We start from the raw sequence: 15,439 nt of genomic DNA, 5'->3' as shown, positions 1-15,439 counted from the left end.
CGGCACCCAGCACACTGACCTATATCAGTCATTCATGTGGTCGACAGTAGCCTCAAGGTTACAGAATTGGGCCAGTAGGAGGGTTGCTGCTTCCAATCCTCGGGGAAAATGTGGCTGCAGTGAGCCGGCAACTGGAGGGTTTCTGTCATCAAAATCTCAGCTATCATTTACTGCCGTTGTGCCTGTGTGCAAGGCACTTAACCGCTACAACTGGTTGGGTTTGGGTATAACAAAAAAGGCACATTTCCAATTGACATTGGACAATAACGTTTTGATTGTATTTACAAGCTGTTTTGGAATGCGTGTCTGCTCAGATGAACCTGTGTGTGAGTCGAAACGAACTCATCCGAGTCTGATTGTGCATTATGTTGAAAACTCTGGGTTGGCTCCAGACACAGTGCGTTCCCTGACCCCAGGTCAGTTTGTGTGCTGGCTCCACTGTGGTCACAGACACTGTCATTATGGAGGACTCAGGGTTGCATCCCAAATGGCACCCTGTTCCCTACATAATGCACTACTTTTGACCAGAGCCCTACGTAGGGAAAAGGGTGCCATTTGGGATGCAGACTCTGTTAATATTACCAGAAAAATGATATCAGTGATAATAGCTGGGCCGACCAGCAGACGCCACGGCTGGGAGGGAGAGAGTGGAGAGGAGGACAAGGGGGAGAGGGAGAGAAAGAGAGGGTTCACTGCGGATAACTGCCGAGTGGGGTACTTGAAAGTACTCTCTCTCGCTCTCACTCACACACACACTCCCCTCTCTCTCTCTCTGTCCTATCTATGTCCCGTTCTGCTGACTGTTCAGTTCTCTGCTCTCCTCTGAGTTGTTAGACTTCTTTAAACTGTGTCTACCTCACCCCACTGCCTTGTCTATAGTAATCCTCTCCTAAGCTATTTAGCTCTTCCAAGATGAGCCTGGCTCCGTTTAGGCGAGCCTCACCTCTACTTACTGATCTGGCTAAGTAAACAACAGGCTAATATGTACAACTAGCAGATCTTGAGATGGAGAGAAACTCCTCTAGAAACCATTCAGGAGAGTTGAAGTATTTGTCTCCAGTGTGTATGGTAGCCTGCAAGCGGAGAGAAAGAGAATCACAAGGCTGCATTTTCTCAAACACACACAGACAGTTGCTTAGGCTGTTTCCAGTGTCTAACATACTAATAGAGTGTGGCGCAAGTAGTCACGTTGGTCTTGGCAGGCAGAGGAGTGTGCGTGCATTCCTTTGTGTGTGAGCGCATGCATTCCCATGGGTGTGTGAGCGTATGCGTTCCCATGTTCCCATTGATCGGTCGATAGGTTAATTTGCATAATTTAGTGGAATTAAATTGGCTCGTGTGTATTTTTGTTAGTCGTCATTTATATTATTTATCACAAGCGCAGAGCATATGCTACAGAGTCTAGTAGGCTATAAGCGGAATAATATCACCTGTTGGACAGCGAGAGCTGCAGCTACTCGAACAGCTGGATGCTGCTGGAGTGAAAGATGTGTTTTCATAAGCCCAGTCATTGTGCAAATGCAATCACAACTTTAAAAACAGTTAGGATGGCCACGAGTAACAAGAGGAGGATCCCAGCTTTAAATTGCTACAAATTGTATTTCTTAACTCCTAATTGAAGTAGGTCAACCATTCGCCATTCCAGTGCATAGGCAATACGGTAGGCAGGCTTTCAACGAGTCACCCACCACCTTGCAATTGGAGGCAGTAAGCATTTTGAAAACATACTTAATTGTTTGAAACCTGGACGTTTTACTTCGTATTATGAGGTAGGGCTGGGCGGTAAACCGTATTTTACTACAGTACCAGTCAAAAGTTTGGACACACCTACTCATTCCAGGGTTTTTCTTTATTTTTACTATTTTCTACACTGTAGAATAATAGTGATGACATCAACTATGAAATAACACATGGAATCATGTAGTAACCAAAAAAGTTTTCATCCCAGATAATTTAATGTTCATTTCTCTACCATAAGCCGCATCCAACGTCGTTTTAGAGAATTTGGCAGTAAGTCTAACCGGCTTCACAACCACAGACCACGTGTAACCACGCCTGCCCAGGACCCCCACCTCCGGCTTCTTCACTTGCGGGATCATCTGAGAGCAGCCACCTGGACAGCTGATGAAACTGTGGGTTTCCACAACCTAAGAATTTCTGCACAAACTGTCAGAAACCGTCTCAGGGAAGTTCATCTGCGTGCTCGTTGTCCTCACCAGGGTCTTGACCTGACTGCAGTTCAGCATCGTAACCGACTTCAGCGGGCAAACGCTCACATTTTTACATTACATTTACGTCATTTAGCAGACGCTCTTATCCAGAGCGACTTACAGGAGCAATTAGGGTTAAGTGCCTTGCTCAAGGGCACATCGACAGATTTTTCACCTAGTCGGCTCGGGGATTAGAACCAGCGACCTTTCGGTTACTGGCACAACGCTCTTAACCACTAAGCTACCTGCCGCTCACCTTCGATGACCACTGGCACGCTGGAGAACCATGCTCTTCGTGGATGAATCCCAGTTTCAACTGTGCCAGGCAGATGGCGGACAACGTGTATGGCGTTGCTGATGTCAACATTGTGAACAGAGTGCCCCATGGTGGCGGTGGGGTTATGGTATGAGCAGGCATAAGCTACGAACAACGAACACAATTTCAGTTTATTGATGGCAATTTGAATGCACAGAGCTACCGTGACGAGATCCTGAGGCCCATTTGTCGTGCCATTCATCCGCTGCCATCACCTCATGTTTCAGCATGATAGTGCACAGCCCCATGTTGCATGGATCTGTATACAATTCCAGGAAGCTGAAAATATCCCAATTCTTACATGGCCTGCATACTCACCAGACATCTCACCCATTGAGCATGTTTGGAATGCTCTGGATCAACGTGTAGGACAGCGTGTTCCAGTTCCCACCAATATCCAGCAACTTCGCACAGCCAGTGAAGAGGAGTGGGATAACATTCCATAGACCACAATCAACAGCCTGATCAACTCTATGCGAAGGAGATGTCGCGCTGCATGAGGCAAATGGTGGTCACACCAGATACTGATAGGTTTTCTGATCCACGCCCCTACCTTTTCTTAAAGGTATCTGTGACCAACAGACGCATACAGTGCATTCGGAAAGTATTCAGACTCCTTCACTTTTGACACATTTTGTCATGTTACAGCCTTATTCTAAAATTGATTAAATAATTTTTTTCCATCAATCTACGCACAATACCCCATAATGACAAAATGAAAACAGGTTTTTAGAAATGTTTGCAAATGTATTAAAAATAAAAAACATACCTTATTTACATAAGTATTCAGACCCTTTGCTATGAGACTCGAAATTGAGCTCAGGTGCGTCCTGTTTCCATTGATCATCCTTGAGATGTTTCTACAACTTGATTTGGAGTCCACATGTGGTAAATTCAAATGATTGGACATGATTTGGAAAGGCACACACCTGTCTATATAAGGTCCCACAGTTGACAGTGCATGGCAGAGCAAAAACCAAGCCATGAGGTCGAAGGAATTGTCCGCAGAGCTCTGAGAAAGGATTGTGTTGAGGCAAAGATCTGGGGAAGGGTTAAAAAAAAAGGTCCCTAAGAACACAGTGACCTCCATCATTCTTAAATGGAAGAGGTTTGGAACCACCAAGACTCTTTTTGGAGCTGGCTGCCTGGCCAAACTGAGCAATCGGGGGAGAAGGGCCTTGGTCAGGGAGGTGACAAAGAACCCGATGGTCACTCTGACAGAGCTCCAGAGTTCCTTTGTGGAGATGGGAGAACCTTCACGAAAGACAACCATCTTTGCAGCACTCCACCAATCAGGCCTTTATGGTAGAGTGGCCAGACGGAAGCCACTCCTCAGTAAAAGGCACATGACAGCCTGCTTGGAGTTTGCCAAAAGGCACCTAAAAACTCTCAGACCATGAGAAACAAGATTCTCTGGTATGATGAAACCAAGATTGAACTCTTTGGCCTGAATGCCAAGCGTCACGTCTGGAGGAAACCAGGCACCACTCATCACCTGGCCAATTCCATCCCTACGGTGAAGCATGGTGGTGGCAGCATCATGCTGTGGGGATGTTTTTCAGCGGCAGGGACTGGGAGACTAGTCAGGATCGAGGGAAAAATGAACGGAGAAAAGTATAGAGATCCTTGATGAAAACCTGCTCCAGAGCGCTCAGGACCTCAGACTGGGGCAAAGGTTCACCTTCCAACAGGACAACGAACCTAAGCACTCAGCCAAGACGATGCAGGAGTGGCTTCTGGACAAATCTCTGAATGTCCTTTAGTGGCCCAGCCAGAGGCCGGACTTGAACCCGATCGAACAGCTCTAGAGAGACCTGACAATAGCTGTGCAGCGATGTTCCCCATCCAACCTGACAGAGCTTGAGAGGATCTGTAGAGAAGAATTGGAGAAACTCTCCAAATACAGGTGTGCCAAGCTTGTAGCGTCATACCCAAGAAGACTTGAGGCTGTAATCGCTGCTGAAGGTGCTTCAACAAAGTACTGAGTAAAGGGTCTGAATACTTATGTAAAGGTCATATTTCTAAAAACCTGTTTTTGGTTTGTCATTATGGGGTATTGTGTGTAGATTGACGAGGGGCATTTTTTAAATTCCATTTTTGAATAAGGATGTAACGTAATAAAATGTGGAAAAAGTGAAGGTCTAAATACTACCCGATTGCACTTTATCTGTATTCCCAGTCATGTGAAATCCATAGATTAGGGCCTAATGAATTTACAGTATTTCAATTGACTGATTTCCTTATGTGAAACAAACAAGAAATAAGACAAAAAAACAGAACTTGAGCGTGCATAACTATTCACCCCCCAAAGTCAATACTTTGTAGAGCCACCTTTTGCAGCAATTGCAGCTGCAAGTCTCCACTGGGATTTTTGCCCGTTCTTCAAGGCAAAACTGCTCCAGCTCCTTCAAGTTGGATGGTTTCCGCTGGTGTACAGCAATCTTTAAGTCATACCACAGATTCTCAATTGGATTGATGTCTGGGCTTTGGCCATTCCAAGTCATTTAAATGTTTCCCCTTAAACCACTCGAGTGTTGCTTTAGCAGTATGCTTAGGGTCATTGTCCTGCTGGAAGGTGAACCTCCGTCCCAGTCTCAAATCTCTGGAATCATGGCTAATAGGAAGGTTCCTCTCTTTTTCCATGGCTAAACCAATTAGGCTCATAATTTAACCATTTTATTCGTATTTATGGATGGAATACAACTTTGTTATTAAGGCAAATGAAAGTTGTTCCAGAAGGCATTTCTGCCCCAAAACGCATTTTGATAAAACATAAATGCTTACGTTCAAATGGCTCTCCTGTGAAGTAGTGACGTGCGACATACGCCTAGTTTCCTGAAACGAGTCACTTATGTTGTATATCTATGGTAAAGCATGGAGTGGGTAGCACAGTGACAGACCAGAGCTGAGATGCTCAACCAGAGACAGTGGTATTTTAACAAGGGTTGTCGTGTGTGTGAGTGTGTGTGTGTGTACATGCATGCGAGAACCATAGTATTTTACCCTCAGACCATGGTTGTCATGGTTGTGTGGATGTGTGTGTATCTCTCTAGCAGCTGTGCCTCCACTCCTGCACGGCCTGTTGTTCTTGGACGTGTCCTGACGTTATTTCAGGCACTGGGGCTTTCTGTTGACAACGTGGTGCCAGCACATTTAGACGTTAGTGCTCAAGCTAGTTCTCAAGGCCATGGTGACTAATGCTTTGGGATGGGGTTGGTATTTCAGCCCTGCCAGACTAGTTAGCGGTGTTTCTGTAACTGTTGTCTTTACAGAAATACATCGGACGGTTATGTGGTCAGCCTGCCCCGTGTCACCATAGTGACCAGCCTAGGAGCACAGCATGCTGGGAAGGGTTTGTAGCTAAGGCGATGAAGCCTAATTGGCGGCCTGGCAACGTGTAAGTTATCCCAACAGAATTAAATAGAATGTTTAAGTAGACATCTCTATGGTCTCCTCTCGTCTTAAATACAAACCAGGAGGATATCTCATCCCATGTTACTCTCTGTTCTGAAATAAAATGGGGTTAGCTTTAAAGTAAAGTGGAACGTAAGTGAGTTTATGCAGTTCCAACGGTCCTCGCACCATAGAAATAGAATTACTAGAACAGGATAAATCCTCACAGACCACCGTCTTGAAGGGTGATGTCCATTCTATAGATACTATTTCTATACCTTACACCCTCCTCTCTTACTGCCAGTTAAGCCTTGGAGGAGCACTGCTCTCACTACCTTGTAGCAGGACATGGGGCCAGTTTCCCAGACCCAGATGAAACCTTAACCTGGACTAAAAAAGCACTTTTTAATGGATTTTCTCAACATCAAACACAACCCATGGGGTTGTGATGTGTCTGCTGCACTGTCAAGTGTCAATCTTCCAAATGCCAGTATGTAACTATCCCTTGGCATTTTTAGTAGCCTACAGTATAACTCTTATAGACAGACATATGGCTTGTTTCACCCGTCCACATGACCATTAACCCCTTCATTATAGTGGTGACGAAATGGTCATCAACCGAAAATAGGATAAAACATTTGCAAAGTTGTCAACCGTGACACTCGAATCACTGCGAGATTCATTATGACCTTCAACTTCCATTTGAATACTCAAGAAAGGTGTTGTTGATATAATTAAAACCAGTAGCAGGTAATAAGCTGAGTTTGCTCTAAAACTTTTTGGTCTATTGCCAACACTAAACATGTCACTTAAAATGTCGTTTTTGTATTTAAAATACAGTAGCTATCAATACGTCCTCCCTTGTAGAGCTATTTAGGGGCCCTGGCCTCACCCTGGGGGGGGTAGAGGATAGCTGCTGGGGGCTCTCTCTGGTTGTCAGGATGAGGAGGCTGGAGGCCCTGTCTTAATGAGGTGTGTGTGGTGTTCTAATCTATAAATGTATTATGATGTGTCGGAAAAACCGGGCACATACGGGTTACATGCCTCCCGCTGAAAGCCAAGGCCTCTCTCTCTCTGACCTCAGGCACGTTTTTAAACACGGGCTCACACACACTTATAAGCGTGCACACACACATGAATATTCACTAGCATGCACACAGACACACAGACATGAGCTTATTCACGCGCCTGCACACACATACACTTTGTCATAATCTCTGTTTGATTGACAGAGACATAGGAGAATTGCCCTCTCCACCGGGTAAACACTTATAATAATATAATATTCCCACTTATGTGGGAAAAGTGTCACCCCCTGACACTTTAGTGCTGCAGCCCGGCGCCGACACACTCCTCTCTACCTACACACACGCACACACTTCTCCCTCTCCCCACCCAGCCAAGTGTCTGTGGTCTTGCTGTGCTTTAACTGGTGCTGTTTATTGAAAGTGTGTGTTTGGGTAGTAAAGCCAGGCGATATGGTGTGGACCCCAGGAAGAGTAGCTGCTGCTTTTGCAACAGCTAATGGGGATCCTAATAAAATACCACTATCAAGTCGCTGGGAGAGAAGGAGAGACTGAGGCCTTCTATTCTCCTCCATCTTTCCCTGTATTTACACGGTTATCAAAACGTCACGCCAGGGTAAGCCAACACGAAACACAGACCTTATTTTAAGTGTTTCTAAAATCCCCTATGGGAAAAATGAATGGTGGGAAAAAGATTGGAACCATTTCCCTGTTTGACAGCTAGGTTTTATAGGTATTATGACTCATACTGTGGTACTGTATTGTGGTATGATAAACAACGGAAATACTTAATAAAACCATTAGAAATAATGTGACTTACCTGAAATCAGTGGAGTCTACTGTAGATCGGAAGAGAGACTTTCTGTGGAATACTATTCGCGTTCTTCAGAGCTAAAAGTGGAGAGACACTGCTGTGGCATGGACGATTATCTAGCTTGCTAATGTAATGGCACCTGGACTGGAGAGGATTCGGCTACTGAGAGGAGAGTTAGCAGCAGCAGGGGATCGGGACCAGCAAAGCTAAGGATCGGGACTTTGAATAGCGGGAAGTTGCAGCTCGAGGAAAGCAGACAGTGAACTACAGCAAAGGGAAGTATTGAACGGGATACTGACAGTGTGACTGGACAGTGACAGCTATAGCTAGAGGACTCCTGATATCTCCAGGAGTGATAAGTATTTAAAAACTGTCTTTATCTGTTGTGGTCTAGTACTGTCTTTTTGCTAGCTAGGGCCATCTACCTTAAGTGCTGCCTGTTTTCCCAGTGGCCTACTTGGTGTGTGAACTGCTAACTGCTCATAATTTGCAGATAGTTGTTGACACATCAACCATGATCAAGGGGCAGAACAATTTGTGACTTGTTTTGGTAATCAGTGGCTGTATTTGGGGCAGGGAGTGGTTTCACCTCTCCTAGGCAATCAGCGGTTTCACCTCTCCTAGGCAATCAGCAATTAGTACAGGAAGGGGTGCTTTCCACCTCTGCTAGGCAATTAGCAATTATTGTAGTTCTTCAGTCTTCCCTGGTTTCTCAGCGGCAGCTGTAAGCGGCGGTCGTGTCAGTGCCGGTTTTGCTGCAAAACTAAGACCGTCACTGAAACAAAGACGGTTTTGTCGAGTTGTTCGAGGAAGGAAAGAGAGGAGGGCTTCACGCCACTCTCTCACTTGAATATCTTACCTAGTTATTTACAGATTATCTAATTTTGCTCTTTTGTAACTTTGTCAACTATGTGTGTGTTTTCTATACCGGTTCGCTCCTCTCCCTGTAGGCTATACAGACGCTCCCCACCCCTTGGCTGCAACCCTTCTAATTTAGTGCACCCTGCATGCTCAACCCATGTGGAATTCCGGGTCTCTGGCAGCATTTGGAACTGCCGATCTGCGGTCAAGAACGCTGAGTTCATCTCAGCCTTTGCTACCTTTCAGTGCCTTGACTTTTTGGCCCTGACGGAGACATGGATCACCCCAGAGAATACTGCTACTTCAGCTGCTCTTTCTTCATCTGACTATGTTTTCTCTCATAGTGCGAGAGCATCTGGTCGTCGTGTGGTGGCACAGGTCTACTAATTTCTCCTAAGTGGAGATTTTCTATTTTCTCCCTCTCTCACCTGTCCATCTCCTCATTTGAATTCCATGCTGTCACTGTCACTTGTCCACTCAAGCTTAACGTTGTTGTCATCAATCGCCCACCAGGTGCCCTTGGAGAGTTCCTCAATGAGCTTGACACCATTATAAGCTCATTTCCTGATGATGGCTCACCCCCTTTCGTGCTTGGCGACTTCAACCTCCCGATGTCTGCCTTCGATTCATTTCTTTCCAACTCTGTCTTTCCCCTTCTTGCCTCTTGTCCTCACACTTTCCCAATCCCCTCCAACTCACAAGGCAGGCAATACACTTGACCTCATCTTTACTAGAGGCTGCTTGCCTACTAATCTCACTGCAACCCCCCTCCAGGTCTCTGATCACTACTTTGTTCCTTTTCTGTCTCCCTTTCCTCCAACCCTAGCCACTCAGCCCTACCCAGATGGTCATGCGCCGTCGCAATCTTTGCTCTCTCTCTCTCCCACTACTCTCTCCACTTCTATCCTATCATCTCTCCCTTCTGCTAAATCCTTCTCCCTTCTGTCTCCTGATGCTGCCTCTTCGACCCTGCTCTCCTCCCTTTCCGCATCCTATGACTCGCACTGTCCCCTTTCCTCCCGGCCGGCTCGGCCCTCCCCTCCTGCTCTGTGGCGGAGTGACTCATTGCGAGCTTACAGAACAGGGCTGCGGGCAGCTGAGCGAAAATGGAGGAAAACTAAACTTTTGGAGGACATCATCCTTTCATTCCCTCCTCTCTACCTTCTCTTCCTCTGTATCCGCTGCTAAAGCCACTTTCTACCACTCTAGATTTCAAGCCTCTAACCCTAGGAAACTATTTTCCACCTTCTCCTCCATCCTTAATTCTCCCCCTCATCTGTCTCTGTAGACAACTTTGTCACCCACTTTGGAAAAAAAGGTTGACAACATCTGCTACTCATTCACTCAGCCTATTGAGTCCACTGGTCTCACTCACACAGAACTACCCTACGCCTTGACCTCTTTTTCCCTTCTCTCTCCAGATGAAATCCTGCAACTAGTGAGGTCTGGCCGCCTGACAACCTGCCCGCTCAATCCCATCCCCTCCTCCCTTCTCCAGACCATCTCTGGAGACCTTCTCCCATTCCTCACTTCCCTCATAAACTCATCCCTGACCACTGGCTGTGTCCCCTCTGACTTCAAAATGGCCTGAGATGCTCCCCTCCTCAAGAAACCAACACTCAACTCATCTGACGTCAAAAACTATAGACCTGTATCCCTTCTTTCTTTTCTTTCCAAAACTCTTGAGCGTGCTCTCTCTGATCAACTTTCTCGTTATCTCTCACAGAAAAATCTTCTTGACCCTAACCAGTCAGGCTTCAAGACGGGTCACTCAACCGAGACTGCTCTTCTCTGTGTCACAGAGGCTCTCCGCACTGACAAAGCTGACTCTCCTCTGTTCTAATCCTCCTAGATCTATCCATTGCCTAATACACTATGAACCATCAGATCCTCCTCTCCACCCTCTCTGGGCTGGGCGTCTCATGCTATGCACACTCTTGGATTGCATCCTACCTGGCAGGCCGCTCCTACCAGGTGACATAGAGAGGATCTGTGTCTGTACTCTCACTACTTATTTATTTTATTTAACTAAGCAAGTCAGTTAAGAAGATATTCTTATTTACAATGACACCACTGGTGTCCCCCAGGGCTCGGTTCTAGGCCCTCTCCTCTTCTCTCTATAGACCAAGTCACTCGGCTCCGTCATATCCTCACATGGTCTCTCCTATCATTGCTATGCAGATGACACTCAACTACTTTTCTCCTTCCCCCCTTCTGACACCCAGGTGGCGACAAGCATCTCTGCGTACCTGGCAGATATCTCAACTTGGATGTCGGCCCACCACCTCAAGCTCAACCTCGACAAGATGGAACTGCTCTTCCTCCCGGGGAAGGCCTGCCCACTCAAAGACCTCTCCATCACGGTTGACAACTCCACAGTTTCACCCTCCCAGAGTGCAAAGAACCTTGGTGTGACCCTGGACAACACCCTGTCGTTCTCTACCAACATCAAAGCAGTGACCCACTCCTGTAGGTTCGTGCTCTACAACATCCGTAGAGTACGACCCTACCTCAAACACGAAGCGGCGCAGGTCCTAATCCAGGCACTTGTCCTCTCCCGTCTGGACTACTGCAACTCGCTGTTGGCTGGGCTCCCTGCTTGTGCCATCAAACCACTGCAACTTATCCAGAACGCAGCAACCCGCCTTGTTTTCAACCTTCCCAAGTTCTCCCATGTCGCCCTGCTCCTCCGCACACTCCACTGGCTTCTAGTTGAAAGCTCGCATCCACTACAAGACCATGGTGCTTACCTATGGAACAGCAAGAGGAACTGCCCCTCCCTACCTTCAGGCTATACTCAAACCCTACACTCCAACCCGAGCACTCCGTTCTGCCACCTCAGGTCTCTTGGCCCTCCCACCCCTACGGGAGGGCAGCTCGCGCTCAGCCCAGTCCAAGCTCTTCTCTGTCCTGGCACCCCAATGGTGGAACCAGCTTCCCCCTGAAGCTAGGACAGCAGAGTCCCTGCCCATCTTCCGAAAACATCTGAAACCCTACCTCTTCAAACAGTATCTTAAATAATTATCCTCACCTAGACCCCCCTTAACCAGCACTTAACCAGCACTTGCACTTGACCCCCCCACCCCCTTCTAGCGCTGACTCTACTGACCGCTACATTATTGAGGGAAAATGTACTTTCTATGCCTGTGATATGTGGTTGTCCCACCTAAATATCTGAAGACTAATGCACTAACTGTAAGTCGCTCTGGATAAGAGCATCTGCTAAATTACTAAAATGTAAAAATGCAAAAATAACAAGTTGCCACCGTAGCAGACAGCGTAGTTTACACACATACAGCTATTCTGGGAATTCATCAGCTGGAGCATATCGCTAGCTCTGACTATAGAAACAGCTATTCTGGAAATTCATGAGCTGGAGCATATCGTTAGCTCTGACTTTAGAAGCAGATTACTAACTCATTTTAGTTTAAGATCACAGATATGAGAGAAGTGGACTTGTGATTGTTTCCCAGTGCCTCTAAAAGAAAGAACATTATTCTCTCTCTCATGGGATAAAGGAGTTCCATGAAGAGAGCTGAAAGGACATTGTCATTGAAGACAGTTTAGCGCTCGAGTCGCAGGTTTCTTTAGTTTAACAGGACTGAATAAAAAATTTAAATAATAACTTTTCTTTTGACAATTGTATTTGTGACATAATTCCAGGTTATCTGATAATCAAAGGTTGATTATCTACAAGGTCATGGTTGGATGACTATTTGAATATTTCACCAACTTGTGTTGAATTATTCTGGTATTGGTTATTGAAGGTCAGTGTGAGAAATACAGTATTTAGCAAGGTGTATGTGGTTTTGAGAAGGCTACTGTTGTGTTTGAGTGTTTAATGCTGATGGTTTGGGAAACCAGTCCACTGCTCTTTATTATTTTCATTGAGTGTTATCAGTCTGAACCTATATCACAGTGTGTGATTTGTATAGATTGACTATTGAGACACCATACTGTTGCTCTTTTGTTTTGATTTGTTAACTGTCAAGACTCTCGACCATACCACATTGTTCATGTGAAACATTCTATAATTATAAAAGAAGAATTAAAGAGACTGGTACACTTCATGTGAACGAACAATTCTAAATGTTTATCTGGACTCACCGTGTGGATTATTTAATAGAGACCATACCATTGCACTCTTATACACACACACACACACACACACACACACACACACACACACACACACACACACTGACATAATTATCCCCCTCCTCTCTTTCTCCATGTCTGACTTCCTATGTGTCATCTTATCAGTCTCTCTGTCTCTAAGACTGGTTGTCAGAGGCACTTTAGTTGTACTCATCACAAGTGCCACTAACTAGGTCTGGCTCTAATACTAATGCTCTCATCCTGAGTGGATCATTATTTCCTTCTATTCTGAGAGAGATCACACCACATCTTCTTTCCTCTTCTCTCCAAATCCCCTGTTAGAGCTGAGATGGGAGGGATGGAGAGGAAAGATGGAAGTAGTTAGTGAATTAGGCTTAGCACTGTTTTAATGATTGAGACATTTGGTTTTAATCTGGATCTGTGGCACCTCTACCTTATTAACGTCCCTATAGATAGATCATCTTGTATTGATAAATGTTGATGAAATCACATGAAACGGACCACTCTGGATCCATAAATCAATTCTGTATGCTGCTTTCTTGGCCAGGGCTCACTCGAAAGAGATGTCAATCTCAATGTGACTTCCATGGTTAAATAAAGGCACATAAATAAAATGGGTGTCAAAGCCCCAGAGCCCCTTGTCTCGGTCCTGACCCTCTCACTCCAGAGACACTATCCACTTTACCCCTGAACTCTGACCTGGAAGAAGTTTGCCCTCTCCGCGGCTCCATGTCAGTGGACGTCTGGTGGTCCTGACGGACCGAGTGGGTCTGGAGCCGCTCACCAGGCAGGAGCCCTGGAGGAGAGCGGAATGGATGGGGGGAACGAGTGAGCGAACGAGGGAAGGAGGACGGGGGAAAGAGTCTTATTTATAAGCGGAGCGGATGTTTGGATTGTAAGACTGAGGGAGGGAGAGAAGGAGTTATCTGGTCTCCTCTCTTGTGACAGCTCTGCTCAGTGTTATTGGCAAGGTTAATTGGGCAGCTAAAAGCCTCAGCCTCTCTATCCTCCAGCACTGTTTATGACTGGCTGGTTGCATCCCAAATGGCACCCTATTCCATGTAGTGCATTACTTTTGATAGGGCTCTGGACAAAATTAGTGCACTATATAGGGAATAGGGTGCCTTTTGGGATGCAGCCGATGTTTAATAGTCCCTCTGTTTTTGCTGTCCTCTGGGTGAAATAGCCTGCAGGCTACATTCTGCTGTCAGCTCTGTTATGGACAGGCTCAGGAATGTCAGTGTCCCTGCTAACAGAGCTCCAATCTGCTTTTCAGTGCCAGATAGCATGATGCTAACAGAGCTCCAACCTGTCCTTAAGGCCAAAAAAGAGTGCTCATTTAGGATCTCCATATAATAATGTACGTTTATCTAAAAAGGCTAAACTGATTGCAATAAGACACTAAAGTAAAACTGCAAAAAATGTGGCAAAAATATTAACTTTATGTCCTGAATAGAAAGCGTTATGTTTGGGGCAAATCCAACACAACGCATCACTGAGTAGGACTCTTCATTTTTTCAAGCATGGTGGTGGCTGTATCCTGTTATGGGTATGCTTGTCATCAGCAAGGACATGGGAGTTTTTTAGGATAAAAATAAACGAAATAGAGCTAAGCACAGGCAGCATCCTAGAGGAACACCTGCTTCAGTCTGCTTTCCAACAGACACTGGGAGACAATAACCGAAAACACAAGGCCAAATATACACTGGAGTTGCTTACCAAGACAACATTGAATTTTCCTGAGTGGCCTAGTTACAGTTTTGACTCAAAGTACCAGTCAAAAGTTTGGACACACCTACTCATTCCAGGGTTTTTCTTTATTTTGACTATTTTCTACATTATAGAATAATAGTGAAGACATCAAATCTATTAAATAACACATGGAATCATGTAATAACCAAAAAAGTGTTAAACAAATCAAAATATACTTTATATTTGAGATTCTACAAAGTAGCCACCCTTTGCCTTGACGACAGCTTTGCACACTCTTGGCATTCTCTAAACCAGCTTCATGAGGTAGTCACCTGGAATGCATTTCAATTAACATGTGTGCCTTCTTAAAAGTTTGCCCTATTTGGTAAAAGACCAAGTCCATATTATGGCAAGAACACCTCAAATAAGCAAAGAGAAATGACAGTCCATCATTACTTTAAGACATGAAGGTCAGTCAATCCGGAAAATGTCAAGAACTTTGAAAGTTTCTTCAAGTGCAGTCGCAAAAACCATCAAGCGCTATGATGAAACTGGCTCTCATGAGGACCACCACAGGAAAGCAAGACCCAGAGTTACCTCTGCTGCAGAGGATAAGTTCATTAGCATTACCAGCCTCAGAAATTGCAGCCCAAATAAATGCTTCACAGGGTTCAAGTAACAGACACATCTCAACATCAACTGTTCAGAGGTGACTGCATGAATCAGGCCTTCATGGTCAAATTGCTGCAAACAAACCACTAATAAAGGACACCAATAAGAAGAAGAGACTTGCTTGGGCAAAGAAACACAAGCAATGGACATTAGACCGGTGGAAATCTGTCCTTTGGTCTGATGAGTCCAAATGTGAAATTTGTCCAGGCTGTGTAAGGGCTATTTGACCAAGGAGAGTGATAGTGCTGCATCAGATGACCTGGCCTCCACAATCACCCAACCTCAACCCAATTGAGATGGTTTGGGATGAGAATTGTTTTAAGAATAGTGTGCAAAT

At 45.4% G+C, this 15,439-nt stretch overlaps 1 protein-coding gene across 1 annotated transcript in view; it reads left to right on the top strand.

Annotated features, from left to right (window-relative positions):
- Window positions 1-15,439, top strand: part of LOC121553342 (arginyl-tRNA--protein transferase 1-like) — a 166,814-nt gene that overhangs the window by 145,317 nt on the left and 6,058 nt on the right. The window lies entirely within an intron of this gene.

This window comes from Coregonus clupeaformis, chromosome 37 (assembly GCF_020615455.1).
Source record: "Coregonus clupeaformis isolate EN_2021a chromosome 37, ASM2061545v1, whole genome shotgun sequence".
Lineage (NCBI taxonomy): Eukaryota > Metazoa > Chordata > Actinopteri > Salmoniformes > Salmonidae > Coregonus > Coregonus clupeaformis.
The sequence above is the reverse complement of the archived record's forward strand: the minus strand, read 5'-3'. Positions and strand labels throughout refer to the sequence as shown.